This window comes from Danio rerio, chromosome 16 (assembly GCF_052040795.2).
Source record: "Danio rerio strain M-AB ecotype USA chromosome 16, GRCz13ab, whole genome shotgun sequence".
In the NCBI taxonomy this organism is placed as follows: Eukaryota; Metazoa; Chordata; class Actinopteri; order Cypriniformes; family Danionidae; genus Danio; species Danio rerio.
This window is the reverse complement of record NC_141036.1, coordinates 31750195-31757498: the sequence shown is the minus strand read 5'-3', so window position 1 is coordinate 31757498 and position 7304 is coordinate 31750195. Positions and strand designations below refer to the sequence as shown.

At 36.5% G+C, this 7304-nt stretch overlaps 1 protein-coding gene across 1 annotated transcript in view; it reads right to left on the bottom strand.

The window, feature by feature from the left end:
* Positions 1-4310, bottom strand: part of si:ch211-197h24.9 — a 188113-nt gene extending 183803 nt beyond the window's left edge. The window contains exon 1 of the mRNA XM_087285999.1: positions 4104-4310. The gene's annotated coding sequence lies outside the window, so the exon portion shown is untranslated. The remainder of the gene's footprint in view (positions 1-4103) is intronic.
* Positions 4311-7304: the final 2994 nt, after the last annotated feature.

Genomic DNA, 7304 nt, shown 5'->3' with positions numbered 1-7304 from the left:
TTTCCCATGTGGCCTTCCATTCCAGGTACTGACTGGGCGCAGCCCTGCTTAGCTTTAGTAGGTGACCATGTGAGAGCTGCAGAGAGCTAGCTGCCAGCTAATGATTACCAAAACAAACTTTTTTTTTCACTTGATGAAAGAATAACAATGTGCATAAACATTGTTAATGTGATCACTGTGAAGTCAAAATAAATTTTTATTTTAATATGAAGTATTGTATTGATTATTATAAAGGATTCATCTTGTTTTCACTCATTTTTTTTTAAATACATGTGCCCTTGAAGTCTTTAATAAAATCTCACCATTGAGCTCCATAATAAAAGATCCTACATATAAAGATATCAGCAATGTGCCGGGTGGAGAACAATATTCCCCAGCTGAGTGCAAAACTGACATTGAATCTAAATCCATTTTAACAACATCAATGGTCCATTTATATTTTAAAGGACAGAATCAAAACACCTTTTCATACGTCACAATAAGGGAAAAAATACTGTTTAGTGCCAACTATAACATTTCTTTTGTTCATATAAACATGCACAGTTTGACAACTGAGGCATGGATTTTAAACCTTGTTTCTGGTGTACATAATTGTGCGCAGTTTAAACATTTGTCATTTTTACCCTCAATGCGCAGTTTCACCGGGTTTAAACACGACACGTCTTGAATTTCTGAAGTCGTTGTGAACTTACAACGTGCCAAACGTAAAAATACATAACTAATTTTGCTCACAGCGTGCTGAGGTAATAATCTGAGGTAAATTTTAACACAATCTCGCACCAATTTGTAACTTTTTGATTTAGTGGCTAATTCGTAAGCATACATAAGATCTCATTCATCAATTTAGTATGATTTGCTTATCCCCCAAATGACGGTTGGGTTTAGGTGCCATGCCTTCTTTTTAAAATTGTACATTTTCGTACGACTGAACTTGTATGAGTTATCCACTGAACTGACAAAATGTACTTACATTTCCTTGTGGGATCAGGTTGGTAAATTTAGACAGTTCTGACAGATTCATATAATCCTAATCCTAGTTTTCTGATTAATGGTTTGAAATGTTCACAAACAGCTTGTCGGCTGTTGCAATCAAACTTTCCCTGCAATGAAACTCTGTCAGATGCTTTCAGACACTTTCCTGAAGTGTGACTTCACTTGTGATGAGTGTTGAACATGATGATGCAATTAGCACGAGAACTTCAAAACACATTTGGGGAAATATTGAAAAAATAATACTCTGGTTTTATTATCAAGGTATGCTATATACAAATAAATGCTACAGATTCTTAACGTTTGCTGTAAAATATCATTCAAGAACACAGGTGACTGAACGTGACAAGCATTGATGACTTCAAACTCCACATGAATCTGTGTGTTTGGAGCATCTAAATGTAATTCAGTCTAAAAGCATGACAACTGACATCTTTTGATTCTCACATCAATAACATCAGCTGGTCTGCTTACTTCCACCTTCGCAACATTAACCGTCTCCGCCCTTCTCTTACCCCTCATGCCACTGCTGTTCTTGTCCATAGCCACATCTCGTTTAAATTACAGCAACTCCCTTCTCCTTGGACTCACTCTTAAATCCCTCCGTGAACTTCAGTTGGTCCAGAATCATCACCAGAACCCCTTCTTTTCATCAAATCAACCCTGTCCTGCAGCAGCTTCACAGGTTACCTGTTCTTTTTTTATTTTTTTTTAAATTTTGCTGTTAACATTGAAAGCTATACAATCTCGCCCCTCCATATTTGTCTGCCCTCATCCACATTTCTGATCTTTCCCGCACCCTGCGATCTTCTTCCTCGCTCCACTTGTCTATAGGCAATAGAGCATTCAGCTGTTTTGCTCCCCGGATTAGGAACTTACTACCAACTGCCCTCAGAAACATTGACTCCCTCACACTATTCAAATCAAGACTCAAAACCCACCTATTTAGGATGGCTTTTAATACCTATTTAATTTAATTTTTTCTGCACTATTGCTGTGTATATATTTTATTATCTTTCTTGTTGTTTTGTTGTTCTTGTTTTATTGTATGGTGTCCTTGAGTTTGACAGAAAGGGGCCTTTAAATAAAATTTATTATTATTATTATTATTATTATTAGTGTGACATGGAGATCAAAAGTTGTACAGACTGAACAAGATACAAACACAAAGGATTATTAAAAATCACATTGTGTGAGCTGGGCTTAAGTTGTAAAGAGATTAAAAGATTGTAAAGAGACCTGAAACTTTTTTTTTTTTACCACTGATTACTTTGTTGTCTTGTATACTTGATCTGCATGCCAACACCCGGCAGACCTAGATGACTAAACTTGGATTAGAAGGTTTTAGAGTTAAGATAAAAAAAAGAAACTAAGCCTATGATTTCAAAAAGTACATAATTGCTCAAAAAGTCTTGCTTTGATCAGTCATGCTTTCTTATAATAAGTCAGTAGTCATTAGATCTAAATAGGTGTGTTTATCCCAAAATCAGATCACATAGACTCCACAGAATGCACTCAAACACAACTAAATTTTAGGCTACAACCGTTTTTAGTATAACTCATTCACATTTATAACCTTATCAATCAAGTTCATATCAGTGAATTATTTTCAACCAGTTTCAGAATGCAGTTACAACATTTCTGAACATTACAATGAACAAACACTGTTACCTGTCATGCATCATTAACCTCTCAAACCCCGCGGACGAGACGTCGACTTTCCCGATAAGATTTAAAGGGCTAGCATTGCACCAGACCCCTTACGTGGGTTCGTTGGAACGTGTAGAAGCTGTATTTTATGCACATATGCATAACTTTGGTTTTTATTCTACAGTACAAAAGTTATTTACATTTAAAAACACAGTATTTTGGATACCCGAGCTGGGTATTGAACATTGGTTTCATTTTCATATTTTTCATATTCATATATGACACATGTACATGTTCCATGGGGCAGAAGTGAAAACAATACATTTATGATCAATAAGCAGCCCCAGATAGCCCAGACAGCTCCATCTCTTACCTTATGCTGTGCGCATCAGGGCCATTTCTTCCAATAGTATCTGGATTCAGCCTTTATGATGCAAGCTGGGGCTGCATCACTCTGTGATGCAGTGTCAGACACAATGCACTCAAATAGAGCGAGTGACATAACTGCGAGGGGAAGGGTTAGGGGTGGGGTTGGGTGAGTGTATTAAAAAGCATTGGATGCAGCTCAGGTTGCTCTGCACCAGGTCTGCATCCAGACCACTCTCATTTCTCCTCTGTTTTTGAGGTGATGTACATAATTAATCCTTTTATATGTCTGACGTGGTCCAAACAGAGTGAATTATGTTTGATCAAACAAAAAAATAGTGAAATATGAAAACAATGATCGATCCCTGAGGCTTTTATAGATCAGTTAGAATACAATAACTTTTGCATTTTTATTTTTCTTATGATTACAGACATGTGCAGGAACCACCAAAACTAATTACAGCAACCTAGACCACAAAGAACCTAAAAGGTACACTTTCAAATTTGAGTTTATAAAAAAAATACAAAAATCACTTTTTTAGGTGTTTATAATAACACAGACAACGTATGCAGTTATTTTAAACACTTTCAGTAGGGTTTTATGAAAACCCAAAGGGTTTTCTTTAAAATGATACCAAATTTTTATATTTACACCTCTGCGTGTGGATTAGGAAAGCTTTTAAATTTGGGAAGGCAATCCCAAAAAAGCACTTGAGTTTAAGATTTCAGAATACATCTTCAACTAAAAAAAGATAGATGATTAAGTTTAAATTGCACTAAAATGCATTAAAGACAAGTTATATAAAATATATGTAAAAGTTAATATAAATATTTTTTTAATCCTCTAAAATGTTACAATTGAAATTGAACTAGTATATAAAATTTAAAGTTTAAGAAGTTAATTTAAGATTAATACAATTTGCACACAATAATCTTGCTCAAACCATTTGCTTTATGTCCAATCCACAAGATGTTACAGTTCAATGTTGCTTGTTTTGGACCCCATTGTTTTTTTTTTTAAACAGACAAAAGATTGTAATATGCTCTCGTGTTTATTTGTATGTTTCACAGAATAGAAGATTCAAAATAAGAAGAACATGAAGATCCTTGAATGATGACAGAATATGCGCATGTATCATGTCATTCGCCAGTTAGAAAACTTTATAATACATTAATACTACAATTGCGAATGAAAAACTATTATATCTAGCATGTTTTCAGTTGTGTAGCGAGCAAAACTTGTCATTATATGCAATATTTCATGCATGCAAGGATCGCTGGTCTCACTCTCTCACAAGCTTTGTGCAAAAGCAACTACTGTTTGCTTATTGTTTGACCGGCACTGTGCAGGAATTACACTTATTACTAAGCCATACTTGCATGCTATTTTAGACCGAATATTCAGAGTTGAATCGTGTTTTGAATTTACGAAATGGATTTGTATATTTTTGAATCGTGTTTTGAATTTACGAATTGGATTTGAATCATGTTTTGAATTTACAAAAATGACTTCTGTATTTTAGAATCATGTTTTGAATTTACGATTAGAATTTTTGAATCGTGTTTTGAATTTACAAGTTTGATTTGAATCGTGTTTTCAATTTATGAAATAGATTTGTATATTTTTGAATCATGTTTTGAATTAACGATTTGGATTGGAATCATGTTTTGAATTTACGAAAAAGACTTCTGTATTTTATAATCATGTTTTGAATTTACGAAAAGGACTTCTGTATTTTAGAATCATGTTTTGAATTTACGAATTAGATTTTTGAATCGTGTTTTGAATTTACGAAAAGAATTTGTGCATTTTTGAATCATGTTTTAGTTTACAAATTGCATTTGTGTAATTTTAAATCGTGTTTTGAATTTACGAACAGGATTTGTGTATTTTAGAATCGTGTTTTAATTTACAAGCTGGATTTGTGCATTTAAGATTTGTTTTGAACTGACAAATTGGATTTTGTAAATGTGACTGGCGTTGTGGATGTTTGAATTATATTTTGCAAATGTATTATATTTAAGACTGATTTGGTTCAATATGAAAAATGTCACTTGAATAACAGAGCTCAAATTTTTTTTTACTATTTTAAGCACTTGCTATGTAATGTTAGCACTTAATTACACCTATTTATTTTTAACTGCAGTCTTGCTGTAACTTCTAGTGACAGAGTGCGAGTACGGTTTCCCCCTGCCCACCTCTTATCTCCAGACATCAAAGATGACTTTTATCTGTAGTTGCTTCTTTATAGTAAAATGGAAATGATCTGAAGTGGGCGTTTAAAGGAGACACACGAAAGAGGGTCTCTGATGTCAGGATACATCTTCCCGCCCACTGCAGGAACCCGTGACATCACAGCACCTATGGAGATTACATCACAGCGCATCACAGATGGCCTGCCATGTTTTCCATTTGAGTGCGAGTGTGAAGACTCAGAATATGGAAAGTGCAGCATGTCTGCCACTCTGGGCTGTGTGCGGGTCAGTCGCGTGGGACTTTCCCTCCAGCGCAGTCGAACACATGCAGAGCTCAGCAGTCGGCTTATCTCACTCGTGCATCACAAACACACGGTGGCTTGCATCTGCTTCTGGAGACGTACGTTCACCCCTTTGCAGGGGAAGTCCAGTGTGTTTTGTTATGAGGAAGGCGTGGGGGCCTCAGACCGGGCTCCGCGTTTTGAAGGGGATCCCCCTGCTCACCCCAAAAACAGCCCGTGAGACCGGGGGCAGCACTGACGACTAAAATAGATTTCTGTATTTTGAAAATATTGTCTTTTATTCTTCTTATTTTATTAATGGAATATTGCTTGTTTATTATAAATGATTTATCAGTGAGCATCAATTATTTAAACCTTATGCCCTTGTTATATTTCATCAAAATAACTCCCCCTCCCTCTGATGATGTGTGTGCTGGCATGGGGCGGAACAACTTGACAGTTGTGTGAGATCCACCATTAGTCAATGATTTATGCTGCATTCTAATTGAAGTATGTATCGCTGCAGCCCGGAGACCTCAGAGTGGGAGGGATTACACCACAAGTAGGTGGGGTAACCTCCAAGTGGGAGGGACTTACACCACCGGTAGGTTGGGTTTAGGGTTGGTGTAGATGTAGTAGACATAAAAAACAGCTTACTGTGAGGATAGGTTAAAGGTTGGGGTAGGTTTGAAGACATAATAAAAACAACAGGTTACCCTGAGGTTGGGTTTAGGGTTGATGTAGGTGTAGAAGATGTTAATAAAACACAACAGGTTACAATGAACTTGGGTTTAAGGTTGGTGTAGGTGTAGTAGATGTTAAAAAAACACAACACGTTAATGTGAGGGTGGGTTTAGGGTTGGTGTAGGTGTAGTGGACGTTGATAGAACACAACAGGTTACTTTGAGGTTGGGTTAAGGGTTGGGGTAGTTGTAGTTGTAGTAGACATTAATAGAACACAACAGGTTAATGTGAGGGTGGGTTTAGGGTGGGTGAAGGTGTAGTGGACGTTGATAGAACACAACAGGTTAATGTGAGGGTAAGTTTAGGGTTGGTGCAGGTGTAGTTGACATTAATAAAACAGGTTAATGTGAGGGTGGGTTTAGGGTTGGTGCAGGTGTAGTGGATATAAATAAAACACAACAGGTTACTGTTAGGGTGGTTTAGGGTTGGTGTAGGTGTAGTAGACAGTAATAAAACACAACAGGTTAATGTTAGGTTGGGTATAGGTTTGGGGTAGTTGTAGTAGACGTTAATAAAAAACAACAGGTTAATGTGAGGGTGGTTTTAGGGTTGGTGTAGGTGTAGTGGACGTTAATAAAACACAACAGGTTAATGTGAGGTTGGGTTTAAGGTTGGTGTAGTTGTAGTAGCTGTTAATAAAACACAACAGGTTAATGTGAGGGTGGATTACCCTCACATTTACAGGATTTAGGGTTGGTTTAGTTGTAGTGGACATTAATAAAACACAACAGGTTACTGTGAGGTTAGGTTTAGGGTTGGTGTAGGTATAGTACTGGACTTGATAGATTACTCTTCAGTGTTTGGACTCTTAGCAGTAAATATTAAACCACACTGAACTGAACTGAACTAAACGGAACTTAAACACCGAAAACTGACACGGTTTCAATTTACTACAATCTTCTATGTGAAGCTGCTTTGTCACAAAAGTCCTGCCTACTTCTTACTGACCAGCCAATTTGGAGTTCTGTTTATACCTTTTTTCCCAATTAGCATAAATTCACCCCTGAAGGACACTAATGGTGGCCACATTAAAGGTATGCTGAAAGGTTTACTTGCTAGGGTCAAAGGGTAAAACTG